This window comes from Gigantopelta aegis, unplaced genomic scaffold (assembly GCF_016097555.1).
Source record: "Gigantopelta aegis isolate Gae_Host unplaced genomic scaffold, Gae_host_genome ctg5403_pilon_pilon:::debris, whole genome shotgun sequence".
NCBI classification, from domain to species: Eukaryota; Metazoa; Mollusca; class Gastropoda; order Neomphalida; family Peltospiridae; genus Gigantopelta; species Gigantopelta aegis.
In genome coordinates this window covers 1-21,255 of record NW_024534389.1, presented here as the reverse complement: position 1 = coordinate 21,255, position 21,255 = coordinate 1, and the positions used below count along the sequence as shown (strand labels likewise).

The 21,255-nt window shown below is 39.3% G+C and overlaps 1 long non-coding RNA gene across 1 annotated transcript; it reads right to left on the bottom strand.

The window, feature by feature from the left end:
- Positions 1–1,565: 1,565 nt before the first annotated feature.
- Positions 1,566–15,552, bottom strand: LOC121366356. The gene is made up of 6 exons (XR_005957147.1): positions 15,499–15,552; positions 10,664–10,738; positions 6,790–7,074; positions 3,549–3,795; positions 2,142–2,302; positions 1,566–1,665 (listed from the first exon to the last, which is right to left on the bottom strand). It is a non-coding gene; the product is annotated as an uncharacterized LOC121366356 (long non-coding RNA).
- Positions 15,553–21,255: the final 5,703 nt, after the last annotated feature.

Below are 21,255 nucleotides of genomic sequence, written 5' to 3'. Positions count from 1 at the left end.
TACATGTCTTGCCACATACAGATGTGATATACTGGACTACATCCCGCCCCATGAAACTACTTCTAAACCTAAATAACCTAGCTATACATGTCTTGCCACATGTCTTACATCCCGCCCCATGAAACCACATACCTAGATGTGATATACTGGACTACATCCCGCCCCATGAAACTACTTCTAAACCTAAATAACCTAGCTAGTACATGTCTTGCCACATACAGATGTGATATACTGGACTACATCCCGCCCCATGAAACTACTTCTAAACCTAAATAACCTAGCTATTACATGTCTTGCCACATACAGATGTGATATACTGGACTACATCCCGCCCCATGAAACTACTTCTAAAACTAGCTATCACATGTCTTGCCACATACAGATGTGATATACTGGACTACATCCCGCCCCATGAAACTACTTCTAAACCTAAATAACCTAGCTAGTACATGTCTTGCCACATACAGATGTGATATACTGGACTACATCCCGCCCCATGAAACCTAAATAACCTAGGTAGTACATGTCTTGCCACATACAGATGTGATATACTGGACTCCATCCCGCCCCATGAAACTACTTGCCAATTTTATAATTTGCAATGTTAGTTTTATTCTGTATGCATCCAGTATTAAAGTACACACTTGGTTTGAAGCAATCATTTGGTCCAATGAATAGAAATGCAGTACAAATGCTCAGGATACTCAAACAAATGTTGAAAAGTAAATTTTGTTTTATTTAACGACGCCACTAGAGCACATTGATTTTTATCTTTAATATCATCGGCTATTGCACGTCAAACACATGGTCATTCTGACACTGTTTTTAGTGGAAACCCGCAAAGTTCCCAGTGACCACTTACAAAAAATAACGAAACGCATCGAGATCTTACTGACATATTTAATCATTTGATTTGGCAGTAAACTCCATCAGTATCGGTAAACATTCCCTCCCCTAGTTTATCAGAAGCTCTCTAAATTTCTACAAGGCCAGTTTGTCGCTGGAGTAAATCATTAAATATAGTTATTATTATTATTATTATTATTATTATTATTAATCGGAACACCTCGCTACGCTAGATGTAGAGTAAATCGGAAAAGATCGCATATATTCGTGAAAACAATTTTCCAACTCTTCGCCCGATATCTCACGAAAGTTACCGAACTTCAATTTGAAGGGAAGTAACTCCATCAATCAATTGTTAGAAGAAAACATTTCGTGGCTAACGGGTCGCCAATAAAACTAAAATTGCGACAGTAAAACCACCGATATATGTCCGCAAATCGGAAAACACAGTAGGGTTATCCCCTAAATGACACCAAATTGGTGCTTGTGATAGTTTTGGAATGTTTTCGTGGAAATCGTTGTTATATTAAAAAAAACATTTTTGGATATACAAAAAAAGTTCTATGGTCAGCAGGTTCAAATTAGGGTCGGTCGGGTAACCGGAAACAAACAATATTTTATGATACGCCTTATTAAAAAATACTGAAATGACTTTTAAAAAGAATAGCCCTAATAAAATTATAAACTGAAAACAGTAAAATATGATGGCAAAAACTCACTTCTTTTTGCGGCCCTCACTTCGGTCACATGCATATCTTAACCAATCTCTAAGATGCAGTTCCGCTCCTGCCTCTTTCATGTTGCTGTTTTTGGCAGCATCTTCAGAAAATAAGAAATGGCAAATATTAAATACATATTTTCAACTTATTAGATGTATAATTATGTTAACCCAATTATTATAGCTTGAAGAAATTAGAAGTTGAAAATATTGAATTAATGGATTTTAACTTAAATTATTAGCAAAATTAATAATTGTAAACTTAATATATACTAACAAATTTCTAACAAAAAATAGATATTTCATGTCGGTGTACAGTTTATTATAGGATCTTAAACGAGTGTCCATTTCTTATCAAGTGTATGTCACAAATGAAATGATTTTTATTTGCCTTAGTGAGTGACAAATAAAAATTAGTTCAAGTTTAATATCCTATTTATTACCCAAATAATTATGTTTTAAACTGAGAAATCATTGTATAAGAATGCAGACGGTGATCATTTGTAATGTCAAGTGGGACGTAACACTTTGATACGTACCAAGATATTTTGAACCATAATATTAGGGATAATAATACCTTTTATCACCTTTCTGAGAATTAATTTCCCGATGCCGTTTTTTTCTTTCTCCTGCCAACCCAGTTGTACTGACAGACGAAGGACTGGGTGAATATGCACTCCATCATTATCTCAATTACATCCTTTGGTGTTATGCGTCCAAAGAATTCAAATAGGCAACCTATATGTAATACATAAATACAGCAGCATTAAATATCATCAAATATGTTGCAAGTGGATGTTACATTAATTGTTCAGCTCTTAACATGCATATTAAAATCACACATTACAGATTTATACTATTTGTTAGAATATGTCACAGGATTTAGAATAAATATTTTGAAAGATTTAAAAAAAAAAATGTATGAACAAATAATATAATGCATTATGTTCAGACACCTTACTAATAACATTTCAAGTAGACTGCCTGAAATTTTCAATATCACTTTGTAGATGCCAATAGTGCCAATATAAATATATAGTTTTTTATTATAACTTGTATTATCCCCAGATCAATGACAATGTCAGGCTTGGGGAGCCCTGAATCACTGTCTTCCAATATGTTTTTAACGTCATCAAATATATTAAATTAAACAAATATATAATATAATCATAGCATAATTCATAAAGAGATGTTTATCTTTTTGAAAAATAAAATAAGAAAGGAAAACAGTGAGAGAGAAGAGGGGGAGAGAATACAGGTAACATTTTGTTCAGTATCGAGTCGTGATTTGCTACACAAGTATTAGAGACCGCTACACAATTTTAAAATATTAAACAGTAGTTGCTAATCAATTTTCAATAGACAAGAAATGCCACTAATCAAGATTTTGAAAACAAAATGTTCCCTGGAATGATAAGGTCTTAATAACAAGATTTTGAAAACAAAATGTTCCCTGGAATGATAAGATCTTAATAACAAGATTTTAAAAATATTTTTTTATTGCTTTATTTTGCTTGGTATTTTTTCCAAACAAGCTGAGATTTCTTTTTCTATTATTTAAATACAGAATTATTAATTAAATTTATTATAATTACATTTTTTTTTTTAAATAGAGGCCTAATTTTGTCTATTTAAAATTTCCTTTGTAAAATATTTATAATGGCCTAATCTTTGGTTTTGAATTTCCATACTATAAATATTTAATGTTGATAATTGTTTTCTAGTTTAATTAATTATGATACCAAATGTAATGTCCGGTATTTGTTTTTCTAACTTGAGTATTTTGCTAACGTCGGTGCAACGTTGTGCCAACGTCGAGCAGACGCCTTGAAGCAGAAGTAAATTCGACGCAAATGCTTCAATGCGTTTTTTTTTTGTTTTTTTAAAACTATTTATACATAACCTTACATATAAATCCATACATTTTCTGAATCAGAAAGTATTCATATTCATTAAGATTTTATATCGTGTTCCAAATACTTACGTGACTGGTTAAATTCCCGAAATTAATGCTGGAAATATTTTCTGTTCAAACACAAATGATTGACTTCTGAAGGTGAAGATCAGAGTTTTCATCACGCGGTCGCAAGGTGGGGCGAGATCGGCCCGAACCAACCATTTGCCAACGTCATGGCAACGTTAGGCCGGCGACAGCGATAGTGCCGGCCGTGGCGACGTTGGGCCAACGTAGTTGTGCTGTCTGGGCCCCATCAAACATTTTTTTTTTTAAACTATTAAATTTTATAAAATCATACATACACATGTATATACATAGTGTGGGTTGTCCCCCATCCCCCCCCCCCCCCCCCCCAATCCCAATATAAAATCCTGCCTACGCCAGTGGAGGGTACCAAGCCTAGAACGATAAAAAATACGGAGCTTGTATTTCATAATTAAATACAATTTTGTGCGTGCGTGTGTGTGTTTGTGTCTATATATATATATATATATATATATATATATATATATATATATATATATATAGAGAGAGAGAGAGAGAGAGAGAGAGAGAGAGAGAGAGAGAGAGAGAGAGAGAGAGAGAGAGAGAGAGAGAGAGAGACAGACACACACACATAGAGGCACGCACACACACACACACACACACACACACACAGTGTCCACACCGACATCTATGTAAACCGGCAGAGTTGTAAAGTCCCGTTCTGCTACCGTTAATTTATTAGGAGAAAACCCCCTCTGTCGACACCAGAATGCCGTCTGTTCGATAATTCCGGACTTCGGATGCAATTCAATTTCTAACAAAAGAACGGTTCATGTAGTAATTAGCTCTGTCTACACTGGAGCGCGATTTTGCCCCTACTGTCTACACCGGAGCGCGATCTTGCCCCTACTGTCTACACCGGCGCGTGATTTTGCCCCTACTGTCTACACCGGCATGCGATCATACCTCTACTGTCTGGTCAGGTCAGGTCATAGAGTTTTACGTGCACATTCAGAACAAGCTGTTGTAGCGCACGCCTGTCGTTCATGACAGGAAAGGTGGGGGGTGGGGGGGGGGGGGGGGAGAGAATGGACCGCCTGCAGCCCGACCATGTCGGTAGCAGGCGGGGTGTGTGGTGGTGGTGCTATGGGATTTTGAATGGAGCAGTTATATGCCAAAGAGAAAAGATGCGCAATTTTGATTGAGGGAATTTGGCGCAATTTTGAACGGTCGGTCAAAAAGTAAATGGCAGAGCTAATATAGGTTTTGACATTAAGTGAATCGACAGTAACTCGTTAATTAGACCTCTACGATGCTGTGGTGTCTCCCTAGGTTGCCCATAGGAGCCTTAGAAAGGGCCTGACCTCTTCTGGTCGTGGCATGACAACCCACTCTACTGTCTGCCAGTGGTCACCTTTTTAAACAATGACGGCAGTTCCCCAGTAATAAGGACACCACAGAAAGTGTTAGGAAATAATCGCGCCTCTTTGAAAGCTTAAAATGAATAACACCTGTAGTAACGTCGTGGTAGTATTATTATCTGTATGTGTTCATACCTGCATTGCATCATACCGATCTGTCTAAAACAATAAATTCAGATCCCTATTTTATGTGATATTAATCAATAAAATAATAATAATTTATTCTGCTTGTTGTTTTAAATGCTTTCCGATCTGTACACATATTTTTAATATTGTTAATATCCCACTTTCAAAAGTCGTGACTGAACTTGTGTCCTGCTTCTCACAGGTAGGTAGGTAACTAGATTAACGTGCTTATCTACCAGTTCCTCGCCAATCGAGGTACCATTAGAGTAGATGTACAAATGTGATATGACCAAAATGTCCAAACTAGCGTCCGTTAAGAATCGGCTGTTTTTCGAAAAATCTGCTGTCGGCATGTTGACCTACTAACAGAACACCGGATGCTACGTCACAGGTCTGATGCGGGTCAAATCGACTGAGCAGTGAGTTTTTTCCCCAAGCGTTTTACAAAAAGTCACTTTTTTGTTTTTTATTTTTAATACTGTAATGTTTATGTATTTGTTTTATATACTGTATATTAATAATGTGCTATAAGCGTGGGACCTTTAAACTTTAACACAATTGAGTAAGATCACATTTCATTTATTCTTTTCAGTTTGTTTTATGGCTTATATCCAATACAGGCACTGGCGTAGCCAGGATTTTATATTGGGGTGGATTTTATATTGGGGTGGTATGGGGTAGTGGTGGGGTATGTACGTACGTACGTACGTACGTACACACACACACACACACACACACACACACACACACACGCCACCCCACTATAAAATCCTGTTTGTTTTCTTGCTATGTCCAATACAGGCACTGGCGTAGCCAGGATTTTATATTGAGGTGGGGTGGTGTGGGGGTGGGCAACCCACATTATGTATGTATTTATGTATGTATGTATGTATGTATATTTGTACTCACGCACGCACGCACGCACACGCACACGCACATACACATACACACACATTTTAGCTTTCTGAGCTGTCTGTCCAGGACAGAGGGTTAGTGTTGTGTGAGAGAGAAGGTAGTGTAGTAGTCTTTACACGTATCCACTAAACATTATGATCTCACTAAACGTATAATGTTGACTGGGGAGTGCAAATCCAGAGAAGTGCAAGTTATATCTCGCACCTGGATGCGAACCAGGACCCCGTTTTATGAAGCGACCCAATTAGCGCTAAGATCACGTGAAGTACACAGCTACCTTATCTGGGGCCGAGGACCTCTCAGTCTTAAGGCTAATGGCTTAACCACTAAACCACCAATAATAAATAATAATAATAAAATTCTTTATTTTCAGATGGTAAATGCATTCAGTACAAGGTGACTGGTCTCCTATGAGGCCCTCTCTAATCTGTACACAAAGGTGTAGCGCCTATTGCGCACAGTATGCACGTGCTTAATGCAAAATAATAATAATAATAAATCCGGGACTAGGTCGAGGCTATCTGTAATTGTTCTATAAAATATCCCCTTCCCTTTTTCAGTAATTAAGTTCCCCCAATGAAGCGGCGTGCATAATGCTAAATTTTTTCTATTACATGATATTATAGGCCCTACACACATATATTCATACAAAATGCATCAACATACATGTAATATGTATAGATAGCAATGCATTTAAATCAATTTGTTTAGAAACTTGAGTCGGTGATAACTCAATACATCATAATTATTTTAACAAACACATCAAATACCGTTTGTGATAACACTATTCTCTAATACATATTTTACTACATATTACAAACCTCAGCATCAGACGAAAGACATCGGGATCAACATCCGGGATTTCAATCTCGCCAGTCTCAGCCATTGAACCACACAACATTGCTGAGAACACGTGACTGCGACTGATTAACATAAACCTGTGGGCTCGAACTGTCGTCTGCTCGTCCCCAACTCTAAACGTGACGTCACAGGCGATCTCGTGTTCCAGCATGTACAAGTTCGTCTGCAAATTCTTTCCCCGACTGCCAGTCTGTGGTGCTAATTTGTGACGTCATGTTTCGTAGTTACCTCCAGTCCAGATTCAACTATTAAAAACATAAATAAATACAAACACTTAATAACCGGATATTTTACAATAACGGGCACCATTCATTTCCACATGGGTCCAAAAATTAAGTTTCTTGTGATACTCAAAACTTATATTTTTTTAATGTATAATGTTTGAAATTTGTAAATCCAAAATTTTGTTGAACAAATATCACTGAGAAAAAGGTTATGACTCTTTTTCATCTGCCAACGAAAAGTAGTTACAACATTGTTACTATAACACCATGACAAAATATAAAAAAAATACAAAAATAAAAACTAAATCAGAGAATCCTGAATTTTGTTATGCTTTTGTAACTTTAAAAAAAGATTGCACCTTTTATTCCTAAATCATAAATACCAATTATTTGTGAGAAAATTCAATGCAACATGATTTAATTTCACTTAATTTTTGAAGACTTAATCTCCATATAGCATGACGTATAGACTGTATTTTACAAAAGCATATCAAACTCGTACATTTACATAAATTGCAATAACGTTTGAACCGGACCACCAATTTTTATAAAATTACATGTACTTTCAGTTTAAAGAGAATTGAATTATCTGCAAACCCCTGCAATTTTAACACAAAACGTATTCAATACATTTTTACAACAAAGAGATGATTTTGGTAAAAATTAAAATAGAAATCTATAACGACAAAAAGTACCCTAATTTGACCCACTAATTGGCTCAGTGTGCAATTTGTTTTATTGAAATGAGAGACCTGAAATACTCCACACAGTTAGGTGTGACTCATATGCCCAAATACAAACCATACAGTGATGTCTGATGTGTTGGACCACAATATTTCATTGTAGGATAGCATGATATACCAAATCATGATATGGTCACTTTATTGTAAAACAGCCGAATACATACACAGGCAAGCAAACCATGGGCGTCGATCGGTGGGGGACGCATCCCCCTCACTTTTCAATGCCGGGGGACAATCTATATACAATGATTGTTTATTTAGTTAATTGGTTGCTTTGTTGACATGCCTTGACATGTGGATACCGTTTTGCTGTGTATTGGGTCATCTAAGACTTCAATGGAGATAAAAAGAATATGTGTCAACTACAAGTTCTCAACTTTTGCATGAGTCTCACTGCATAGAAGCATAGCAGACATAAGCCTTAGGAGTATCTGTTATGTTGGAAGGCGCTGGTTACAGCTATCTACTAAATTATTTATCTTTGACAGTAGTTTCGAACTCACAAACGTCAGAAACAAGACTGCTTACAGTTACATAATTTATTCAACCAATCACAAGTGTGTTCATTTATGTCCACGCCTTCTTACTGTGTTAACATTGTAACAGTTGACCAATGGCAGTCGACCTCTTATAATTACTGTTGCATGAAGGATATAGTTTGGAACCAGACGTCAAACGCGATTATTTATAAATATATTTTCCAAATAATTATTATTAAAGGGACATTCCTGACTTTAAAGCTAATAAAATAGACAGTAATATGGATTAGTAAACTCACCTGTAATACATTTGTGTAAAAAAATCAATGAAAAGTGCGAAATTGAAATACTTACATAGAACAATACTTTCGGGATTCCCCATGACACGATTATTTTAAATCCTCGCGGAAAGGTGAAGGTCAGAGGTCGCAGTGATGACGAGGACACAAATTTCCCACAATGCAATATTCAACATGGCTTCGGTGAGTACACGTTTTTGGGATGCAGTCGATTCGTCCACTGGACAATTTGTCCACGGACGATTCGTCCACTGAAAATTCGTCCAAATGCGATCACCAGTCAACTCGAGACGATTCGTCCACTACAAAAAATCAGTTCCGGACGATTCGTCCACTGGGTTTTTATTTCCCCAGTACATTTCCATGGGTGAAAGTGTTCCGGCATATGCCGGATTTTCCGATTTTTCTGGGTCTCTAAGGGTCGTTTTTCCAAATCGTGTAAATCCGTTGAGATTTTCACAGGGGGGTGGGTAGGGGTTATGACCCAACTTCTCCGATTGTTGATAGATGATTACTCCAAAGTTCAACAAAAAGTTCGATTCTACAACCTAGTTTTAGATATGATTCAATCCGAGAAAGTTCCCCGATCTAGCAGATGCACATTTCAGTAAGTGCGCTGTTGTTGTTTTTTGTGGGTTTTTTTTTTTTTGGGGGGGGGGGGGGGGGTTACGTAGATCGCCGATCCTTTCGTTCGATTCCGACAAAACTGACTCAATGCGATCACCAGTCAACGGAAACACAAAACCGCAGTCCGTGAAACGAGATCCGGAAAGTTGAATCAAGTCGCGTCTAAAACAACACGCTTTGTTTGAATGACATTTGTTGTTTTGTTGAATTGTTTTTTAATGTACATTTAATTATATTGGAATTGAAGACGAGTTTTTATTTTATTTCGAGGTTATTAGGCATATGGGGATAACATGTGACGAGGGATGGTACAGTGGATATTATGTACGCCATTGAAGGAGAACATGACATGAGGGGGGGGGGGGGGTGTAATAAAGTCTTCCGACGCGGAGGCTTGCATTACCTATTTACCACATCGTGACATGCGAGATAATGTACGAGCGAGTGGACGAATCGTCAGTGGACGAATCGATACCGAAACTGCATGTTCTCTGTGTGCCTTTATGCATGCATTCACGGCACTTGACAAACATCATAGAAATAAATAAATAAATTAAGTACCTTACGTAGTAAAACGTCTATACAGTTCGCATCTAGGAATCAGAACATCCCGATCGCATGATTTATATCTATTTATATCATATTCCGGTGTTCACGTAAATGTTTAGCCATTGTGAAAAGTCCCACATAAATATAAATTTTAGCCCGAGTACTCTGCTGTTCGAATGTACATGCCTGTCTATCTATCGGACGGCAGAGTATTAGGACATCATACATTTATGTATGTGTATAATATATTTGCGTACGTGCCTGCGTGCATGCATACGTGTTTGCGTGAAGGTATTTGTGGTTAAATGTTTGCATGTATGCGCACTCATGTTTTGTTTGTGTGAAGGTATTTGTGGGAAATCATAGGCGACTAATTTACACACACACACACACATACACACACATGGTTACACACACACACACACACACACACACGGTTACACAGATACATGGTTACACACACACACACGGTTACACACACACACACGCGCGCGCGCGCGGTTACACACAGACATGGTTACAGACACACACACACACACACACGCACACATGGTTACACAAACACACACACACACACTGATATATACACACACATGGTTACACACATACTGACTTGCACACACACACTGACTTGCAGACACACACAGTGACATACACACATGGTTACACACAGTAACATGTACACACACACACACACACACACACACACACACACATACACAGTGACATACATACCACATCACACACAGTGACACACACACACACACACACCACACCACACACACACACACACACACAGTGACATACACACATGGTTACACACACACCGACATGTACACAGACACACACACACACACACAAACACATGCACACACACACACACACACACGACTGTTCGCGCCCACAAGTTTACGTTAATCAGTCGCAGTCACGTGATCGAAATCCCGGATGTTGATTTCAAGCTCCAGTCAGTTTCCGAGGTCTGTGACTGTAATAATGAAAATAGACTCATTATCTTACCAACTGCTGCAGTATGACCACCCTTTTAAAAATATATTAAAAAAAATAAAATATTTTGTAAAATAATGTATTCCATATTTTAATTTAAAATGGTACATTTCTGACCCACATACACCGATAGTCGAATACTCAGTTAATTTGACAGTAATGTCTTATTTGACCTTGAACTATTCACTGGTAGGCTACCAATGACGTAGCCAGCATGAGGCAAGCACCTCGTCTGGAATTCCCCCGGATTTATTTTATTTTTCCCATGACACTGACATTTATATTACAGGTCTGGGTTTGCCTCGGCGCTATTTCCTCTTTGGATACGCCCCAGGACACAACTGATCTTCATGGACAGACGATAAACAAACACTGAGTGAGAGCTCCGCAAGGCTCAATGGGTAGGTGTAAACCACTTGCACCGATCAGTGTTCCATAACTGGTTCAACAAAGGCCATGGTTTGTGCTCTCCTGCCTGTGGGATGCAGTAGCCCATGTAGTGGCGACAGCGGGTTTCCTCTCAAAATCTGTGTGGTCCTTAACCATATGTCTGACGCCATATAACCGTAAATAAAATGTGTTGAGTGCGTCGTTAAATAAAACATTTCTTTCTTTTTTCAAATTAATACAGCTTTTAACTACTGAAAGGAGATACATAACCTTGGAAAATATTTATTACAGGCGAATCGAAGTAGAGAAACAAACACTATATTAATTACTTATATATGGCCATTTATATATTATTATAAATACCCATATGCCCCTTTATTATCAATAGTAGTTAACGATACTGTACATTTATATTAAATTATATTATATTACCACATTGCTATACTGTACTACATGCGATTTTAATTATAGCTTAACAATATCTGTGTACATGTTTAAGTCACTCTCCACCATTGCACTGCACTATTGTATATACAGGTATATATTAATTTATAGGTTCAATACTGTTTTTTTATGCCATTAAGCTGTAGAACTTAACGCAGTAAAGAACTTGAACCTGAACCCCGGGCGATACCAAGATGGCTCAACTGACAGCAAGCATGGACCACGGCCTTGTCAAGTAGTCCCATACAGACATGTAATACAGGTTCTGTGTACCCCGGGCTCGGGCGATACCGAGATAGCTCAACTGACAGCAAGCACGGACCACGGCCTTGTCAAGTAGTCCAATACCGACATGTACTGCAGGTTCTGTGTACCCCGGGCACGGGCGATACCGAGATAGCTCAACTGACAGCAAGCATGGAACACGGCCTTGTCAAGTAGTCCAATACCGACATGTACTGCAGGTTCTGTGTACCCCGGGCTCGGGCGATACCGAGATAGCTCAACTGACAGCAAGCATGGACCACGGCCTTGTCAAGTAGTCCAATACCGACATGTACTGCAGGTTCTGTGTACCCCGGGCTCGGGCGATACCGAGACAGCTCAACTGACAGCAAGCATGGAACACGGCCTTGTCAAGTAGTCCCATACCGACATGTAATACAGGTTCTGTGTACCCCGGGCTCGGGCGATACCGAGATAGCTCAACTGAAAGCAAGCAGGGAACATGGCCTTGTCAAGTAGTCCCATACCGATATGTACTGCAGGTTCTGTGTACCCCGGGCCCGGGCGATACCGAGATAGCTCAATTGACAGCAAGTGTGGAACATGGCCTTGTCAAGTAGTCCCATACCGACATGTACTGCAGGTTCTGTGTACCCCGGGCTCGGGCGATGCCGAGATAGCTCAACTGAAAGCAAGGAGGGAACATGGCCTTGTCAAGTAGTCCCATACCGATATGTACTGCAGGTTCTGTGTACCTCGGGCTCGGGCGATACCGAGATAGCTCAACTGAAAGCAAGCAGGGAACATGGCCTTGTCAAGTAGTCCCATACCGATATGTACTGCAGGTTCTGTGTACCCCGGGCCCGGGCGATACCGAGATAGCTCAATTGACAGCAAGTGTGGAACATGGCCTTGGCAAGTAGTCCCATACCGACATGTAATACAGGTTCTGTGTACCCCGGGCTCGGGCGATACCGAGATAGCTCAACTGACAGCAAGCATGGAACATGGCCTTGTCAAGTAGTCCCATACCGACATGTAATACCGGTTATGTGTACCCCGGGCTCGGGCGATGCCGAGATAGCTCAACTGACAGCAAGCATGGAACATGGCCTTGTCAAGTAGTCCCATACCGACATGTAATACAGGTTCTGTGTACCCCGGGCTCGGGCGATACCGAGATAGCTCAACTGACAGCAAGCATGGAACATGGCCTTGTCAAGTAGTCCAATACCGACATGTACTGCAGGTTCCTTGTACTCCGGGCCCGGGCGATACCGAGATAGCTCAACTGACAGCAAGCATGGAACAAATCAAACCTATATACAGCTTGTATATCACTCAATCTGACACTAAACGTAATACCACCCATATAACACGTATATGTATGGTATAATGAGAAAACGGTGCAATATAGATACTAAGCAGGCAATCGAAGCTATATACTGCTTGTATATCATTCAATCTGACACTAACCGTAATAACCACTCACAGAACACGTATATGTATGGTATAATGAGAAAACGGTACAATGTAGATACTAAGCAGGCAATCGAAGCTATATACAGCGTGTATGTCATTCAGTCTGACACTATACGTAATACCACCCATAGAACACGTATATGTATGGTATAATGAGAACACGGTGCAATATAGATACTAAGCAGGCAATCGAAGCTATATACAGCTTGTATATCATTCAATCTGACACTAACCGTAATAACCACTCACAGAACACGTATATGTATGGTATAATGAGAAAACGGTACAATGTAGATACTAAGCAGGCAATCGAAGCTATATACAGCGTGTATGTCATTCAGTCTGACACTATACGTAATACCACCCATAGAACACGTATATGTATGGTATAATGAGAACACGGTGCAATATAGATACTAAGCAGGCAATCGAAGCTATATACGTGCGTTAAATTTGTTTTAGGGTGCATTTGGGCACGCTGTCCCATTCCAGGACATCAACAAATATGGTCATTCAGCAACACTGTAGAAAAACGATATTTTGTAAAATCAAACACTTTTCTTCTTTCCCTATCACCTATGCGTTTCGTTTTTGACAGAGTATAGATACTATCCAGGCAATCGAAGCTATATACAGCTTGTATATCATTCAATCTGATCTACGCCCGTCTCCGCGTGTGTACTTTCAATTGATTGGAGTTCCTATTGAAACTTTGTATACATTTAGTGTCAATACAGTGCACTGAAATCAATCGACAGATGTAGTTAACAAATGTTACAAGTAGCAAGGGATCTTTTATATGCACCATTCGACAGACGCGATAGCACACAGCGTAGTTAACAAATGTTACAAGTAGCAAGGGATCTTTTATATGCACCATACGACAGACGTGATGGCACATAGCGTAGTTAACAAATGTTACAAGTAGCAAGGGATCTTTTATATGCACCATACGACAGACGTGATAGCACACAGCGTAGTTAACAAATGTTACAAGTAGCAAGGGATCTTTTATATGCACCATTCGACAGACGTGATAGCACACAGCGTAGTTAACAAATGTTACAAGTAGCAAGGGATCTTTTATATGCACCATACGACAGACGTGATGGCACATAGCGTAGTTAACAAATGTTACAAGTAGCAAGGGATCTTTTATATGCACCATACGACAGACGTGATAGCACATGGCAGGGCCTTTATAGGTTGGACTATACCAATTCAAATCCCATGTTAACGTTTGTGTTTAAAAACACTATATGCAATATATCAACCAAACTATGACCCATAAATATCAGTACTACAACCCCTACCTCAAAGTATTAACTGCAGAAAATGGTACCTTTCATGGCTCATTTTCGGTATAACACCCCTAGTTTCGCAACAAAATTTAGTACTTTTTTTTACATGTACACCATACATGTTCCAAACACAAGGCTACTTGACACAGTGGTACTAGATGAATAAAAAGTGTATACATTTTTAGCCCAGATGAAACTTTTTTTTTTTACAACCAACACACTCACATTTATAACAAATCACAGGACTTGTGGTGTTAATTTCTCTATCAAAAGTTCGGTGCACCTCGAACTTCGACCCCGCCGGAAATTAATTGGTATAGTGCTACCTATAATACCACGCATCAGGCCATTACCACTGACCTATTTCCCGCAGCTCATTGCTGAGTAACATGCAAAGAAACAACATTGATCGTATATACTTCCTGGTTTCGAAATATCATCGACAATACGTAGTGCTGAAATTACGGGATAGAATATGGACTGAAGATCGATGTAAGTATATTTTTATTTTGATAATTGGTTTGATTTGAACAATCTCTATATCTAAAATGATTGCAAACACATATTTTACATCGGTTGTCGATAGAAAGGTCAGCTATTGGATTTCATTGCTCGATATATAGTACGGGTTGGTGAATATGTCAATGCAAGTTACAAATGTATTCTGTATTCACACAAGCGATACGCACACACACCAAAACACTGAATACACTATCTATCTGCCTGTCCGAGGCTCGCATAATACAATCTCTCTCTCTCTCTCTCTCTCTCTCTCTCTCTCTCTCTCTTTCCGCTCTAATACCACAACAATCCTATGTTTGACGTCAAATACCTTTACATCGATCATTTTCGAGTTCATTGATTTTAAAACATGCACATATTAATCACTAATACACACACTAAAGAAAGAAATCCGACAGCACCCACATTCAGCTAACCTTCTTGACACTCCGTCGCAAGAATTACAAAGCTCGATGACCTATATCGTGACGTAGGTCACGTGATCGCCCACTGGTATAGATGTGTGTTTGTTTGTGTCTATGTGTATCTATGTATGTATTTGTGTGTGTGGGTGCGTGTGTGTGTCTGCGTGTGTATGTGTGTGTGTGTGTGTCTGTGTGTGTATGTATGCGTGTGTGTCTGTGGGTGTGTTTTTCTCTTTGTGTGTGTATTTATGTCTGTATGTCTGTGGGGGTATGTCTGTGTATGCATGTGTGTGTGTGTGTGTGTGTGTGTGTGTGTGCATGTATATGCCAGTGTGTATGTCTGTGTCTTAGACCCACCTCTAACACCTCTACCCTCGTTGGATTAGCATAATATAACAGGGATGGATGGTTATGGCTACTCTATATCACGATCTTTCTCTATCAGATGATAAAATAGCTGCGTGCACACCTTAACTTTTAGAATTGTTTTGTCCAGAGTCTGAATGACAAAACAAATATCATACTTAACTTAAGTGTCCTCTGTCCCTGCCGTCTCTATAGTATGATGTGCCTGGGTAGAGAGACAAAACTAATAGCATATGTGGCTGTGTCCTCTGTCCCTGCCGTCTCTATAGTATGATGTGCCTGGGTAGAAGAACAAAACCAGTAGCATATATTGCTAAGTGTCCTCTGTCCCTGCCGTCTCTATAGTATGCTGTGCCTGGGTAGGACAAACCAGTAGCATATATAGCTAAGTGTTCTTGTCCCTGCCGTCTCTATAGTATGATGTGCCTGGGTAGAGAGACAAACCAGTAGTATATGTTGCTAAGTGTCCTCTATCCCTGCCGTCTCTATAGTATGATAGCAGGGCCTTTGTTATACCAGTCGTGGCGCACTAGCTGGAACGAGAAATATCCCAATGGTCGACCAACGTGAATCGATCCTAGATCGACCGCGCATCAGACCATTACCACTGACCTATTTCCCGCCGCTCATTGCTAAGTAACATGCAAACAAACAACATTAATCGTATATACGTCTTGGTTTCGTGATCTCACCCACAACGATACGCAGTGCTGAAATTACGGGACAGAATATGGCCTGGAGATCGATGTGAGTATTTTTTAGTTTGATAGTTGGTTTGATTTGAACAATCTCTAGATCTAAAAAGACTGCAAATAAATATTTACATCGGTTTCGATAGAAAGGCCAGCTATTGGTTTTCATTGTTCGATATATAGTACGGGTTGGTGAACATGTCAAGACAAGTTACAAATGTATTCTGTCACACACACACACGCGCGCGCACACACACACACACACACACACAGATACACACACACACACACACTCACACACATATACACACACACGCACACGCACAACACACAGACACATACACACGCACGCACACATACACACGCACGCACACGACACACACACACATATACACACACATACATACATACATACATACACACACAACACACATACAATGCACACACACACACACACACAACACATACATACAATGCACACACACACACACACACACACACGCACACACACGCGCACACACACAAGACACGCACACATTCAGGCCCATGTGTGCGCAAACCTTTGGCGTTCCACTGTACCACTGTACCACTGTAAGACCCTTAATAGCATTAATAGTATTAAGTGTATTATTTCCATTATTACAATTAAATTATTTATTATTGTTATTATTGCTATTATTATTAAATATACCATTAGGCCTTGTACCCATAATAGGGGACGAGACAATTATACTAGATAGAGTTATAACGTTTTTAATGTAATTTATTCAACTGTATCATTGACATCTTCAGAGAGATTGACCAAATTACGCTCCCTATACCACTTTAGTGTTCTAGATTGGACCGACCCTGCTTCTATCTTGACAACCAAGTGTTTGTCAAACATTTGACAAGCAGCCCTGGTGGCTCCCTCTATGAGGAGGGAGGGGGGCTTGAGAAACCAAAGGGGAGCAGAGCGAACAGAAGGAACTCTGGCACCCCTACCCTGATAGTGGTCTTTAGCATTTTCATCGGCCAAGATTTTCACCGCCATGATGTGCTCCGGACACTCCTTAGAGTGGGTAAAGTGGGGACCCCGGCAGTTGGCGCAGAAGATTTCTTTCGTACACGGGCTGTCGGGGTATTTCTTGGGGTGGCTAGCCCCACACCGGAAGCATATGGGGTACTCCCTAGTTGATCTGCACCTCTTGGATGAATGTCCCACCTCTGGCACTTTGCACATTTGATAGGTTTTTTCAAATAGTTGTACATCTTATGGCCTACGACATTTATGAGGATAATATCTACCTCCGAGGGGCGGGCCAGGAGGATGTCCATATAGCCATTACTGGGATGTATGCGGCCATTGGAACTGATTGAACGCTGGAACGCCTCTCGTTTCGACATCCTGCACCACCAGGTTGGATTATTTTTTAGCGAGATTGCTTGCCTCCACGTCATTTCTCCGGCTGACTATGTCGACTTGTTTTTTTCGTGACTCGTATGACGGCCATTCTGCAGAACGCCACGGTTGTCCACGTTTAGTGTGTACATGTCCGAACCTGTCCTAGCAGCACTGGAAGATTGACTGCCCCACTCTAAGCAGAAATAGAAAGCGGGGTCGGCCCCTACTACTCATTTCTATACTTTACTTTGCTTTATAGTGATACCATCTCGTATCCTCCGGAGTCGGGCCCGTCCGCCCCACTATACCAACCCATGACGACTGGACTATACCCTAGTCTGATACTCTCTCTCGTTCAGGCGGATCCGGATTCTAAAGATCTCTATTTCAGCACAGCACTATACCTTCAACGTCTAATGACGTTCAATCTAGGGGTCCCTATAAGCTGTGCACCCAAACGTCCTTAACGAGGTCACTCACGTGGACATATCGATTGGACTTTAAACTTTTAGATCCTCTCTTCTTTCTCTTCTTTATTTTTGGACTGTCCTTCTAAAATGCTCCAAATTATATAAATATTCGGCCGAGCAGTGAATTCTTTTTTATTTTTGGCTTGTAACTTTTTATTTATTTATTTTTAAATTCTATTAACTTTTTTACTAATTGCTATTTTCAAAATTCTGCCCATTTTCAACTCTACCCTCCCCTCCCCCCATCCCGAGTCAGGCCACCGATCTTATCGGAGGTCGGACTCTGAATGGGCGTGTTCGAAACCCTAGTGGTATATGAGCACTTTAAAGTAGTTATCTATCCATTTCGCTCTCCTCAGCGGTCTGATTAGGGCCAGAACCAAAACATTTGATGTATGCCTGTGACGACATAACACCGGCAGTGTTGGCCCGGACCCCCTCCTTTAGCTCAGCAGCACACTTTCGTAAAACCACCGCAACCACATCGGTGCACCCATGGAACGGTCTAATTTGAAACACAGGGTTGGGGGTGGGGAATTGATGGGGTACTTAAAAAAAAGTTTTAAAAAAAGAAGCAGGCGCGTGATTAGCTGGATTGAAAGCAAATACTTAACTGTTTTCAACCCACTATCCCACTTATTTTGGCTTGATTTGTGTTATACTGATGCTAAAAATGTAAGCGTCTTAGAAACATCCTGGGGAAAGGCCTGAGTAGTACTCGTAGTCGTAATTGGAGTCGTAGTCGTAATAGTAGTAGTAGTAGTAGTGGTAGTGGTAGTGGTACTGGTAGTAGTAGTGGTAGTAGTAGTAGTAGAAAAAGAAGAAATAGTAGTAACAGTAGAACTAGTAGTAGTAGTAACTACTAGTAGTAGTAATAGTAGTAATAAAAGTAGTAGGTATTAGTAGTAGAAGTAGTAGTAGTAGTGGTAGTGGTAATAGTAGTAGTAGAAGTAGTAGTAGTAGTAGTGGTAGTGGTAATAGTAGTAGTAGTAGTAGTAGTAGTAAGTAGTAGTAATGGTAGCGATAGTTGTAGTTGTAGTGGTGGTAGTAGTAGTAGTAGTAGTAGTAGTAGTAGTAGTAGTAGTAGTAGTAGTAGTAGTAGTAGTAGTAGTAGTAGTAGTAGTAGTAGTAGTAGTAGAAGTAGTAGTAGTAGTAGTAGTAGAACTAGAAGTAGTAGTAGTAGTAGTAGTAGTAGAAGTACTAGTAATAGTAGTAATAAAAGTAGTAGGTATTAATAGGAGTATATTAGTATAATATAGTAGTATAAGTAGTAGTAGTAGTAGTAGAAGTAGTAGTAATAGTAGTAGTAGTAGTAAGTAGTAGTAGTTGTAGTAGTAGTAATGGTAGCGACAGTTGTAGTAAAAGTAGAAGTAGTAGTAATAGTAGAACTAGAAAGAGTAGTATTACGTATTAATAGTAGTAGTAAGTAGTAGTAGTAGTAAATAGTAGTAGCAGTAGTAAGTAGTAGTAGTAGTAGTAAGTAGCAGTATTAGTAGTAGTACGTATTAGTATTAGTTGTAAGTAGTAGTAGTAAGCAGTAGTAGCAGCAGAAAGTAGTAGTAGTACGTATTAGTGGTAGTAGTAAGTAGTAGTAATAATAGTAGTAAGTAGTAGTAGTAGTAGCAGTAGTAAGTAGTAGTAGTAGTAGTAGCAGTAGTAAGTAGTAGTAGTAGAAGTAGTAGTAGTAGTAGTAGTAGTAGTAGTAGTAGTAGTAGTAGTAGTAGTAGTAGTAGTAGTAGTAGCAGTAGTAAGTAGTAGTAGTAGTAAGTAGTAGTAGTAGTAGTAGTAAGTAGTAGTAGCAGTAGTAGTAGAAGTAGTAGTAGTAGTAGTAGTAAGTAGTAGTAGTAGTAGTAGAAGTAGTAGTAGTAGCAGTAGTAAGTAGTAGTAGTAGTAGTAGTAAGTAGTAGTAGTAAGTAGTAGTAGTAGTAAGTAGTAGTAGTAGTAGTAAGTAGTAGTAGTGTAGTAGTAGTAGTAGTAGTAGTAGTTAGTAGTAGTAGTAGCAGTAGTAGTAGTAGCAGTAGTGAAGCTATACCTCAGTGATATTTGGTGTGAATACAGACTTACGTTTCACAAGGTATAGTGAAGCTGTACCTTAGTGATATTTGGTGTGAATATAGACATGATTCACAAGGTATAGTGAAGCTATACCTCAGTGATATTTAGTGTGAATACAGACTTATGTTTCACAAGGTATAGTGAAGCTATACCTCAGTGATATTTGGTGTGAATACAGACTTATGTTTCACGAGGTATAGAGAAGCTATACCTCAGTGATATTTGGTGTGAATACAGACATGTTTCACAAGGTATAGTGAAGCTGTACCTCAGTGATATTTGATGTGAATATAGACATGTTTCACAAGGTATAGTGAAGCTGTACCTTAGTGATATTTGGTGTGAATATAGACATGATTCACAAGGTATAGTGAAGCTATACCTCAGTGATATTTGGTGTGAATATAGACTGATGTTTCACAAGGTATAGTGAAGATATACCTCAGTGATATTTGGTGTGAATACAGACTTATGTTTCACAAGGTATAGTGAAGCTATACCTCAGTGATATTTGATGTGAATACAGACATGTTTCACAAGGTATAATGAAGCTGTACCTCAGTGATATTTGGTGTGAATATAGACTTATGTTTCACAAGGTATAGTGAAGCTATACATCAGTGATATTTGGTGTGGATATAGACTTACGTTTCACAAGATATAGTGAAGCTATACCTCAGTGATATTTGATGTGAATACAGACTTATGTTTCACAAGGTAGAGTGAAGCTATACCACAGTGATATTTGGTGTGAATATAGAT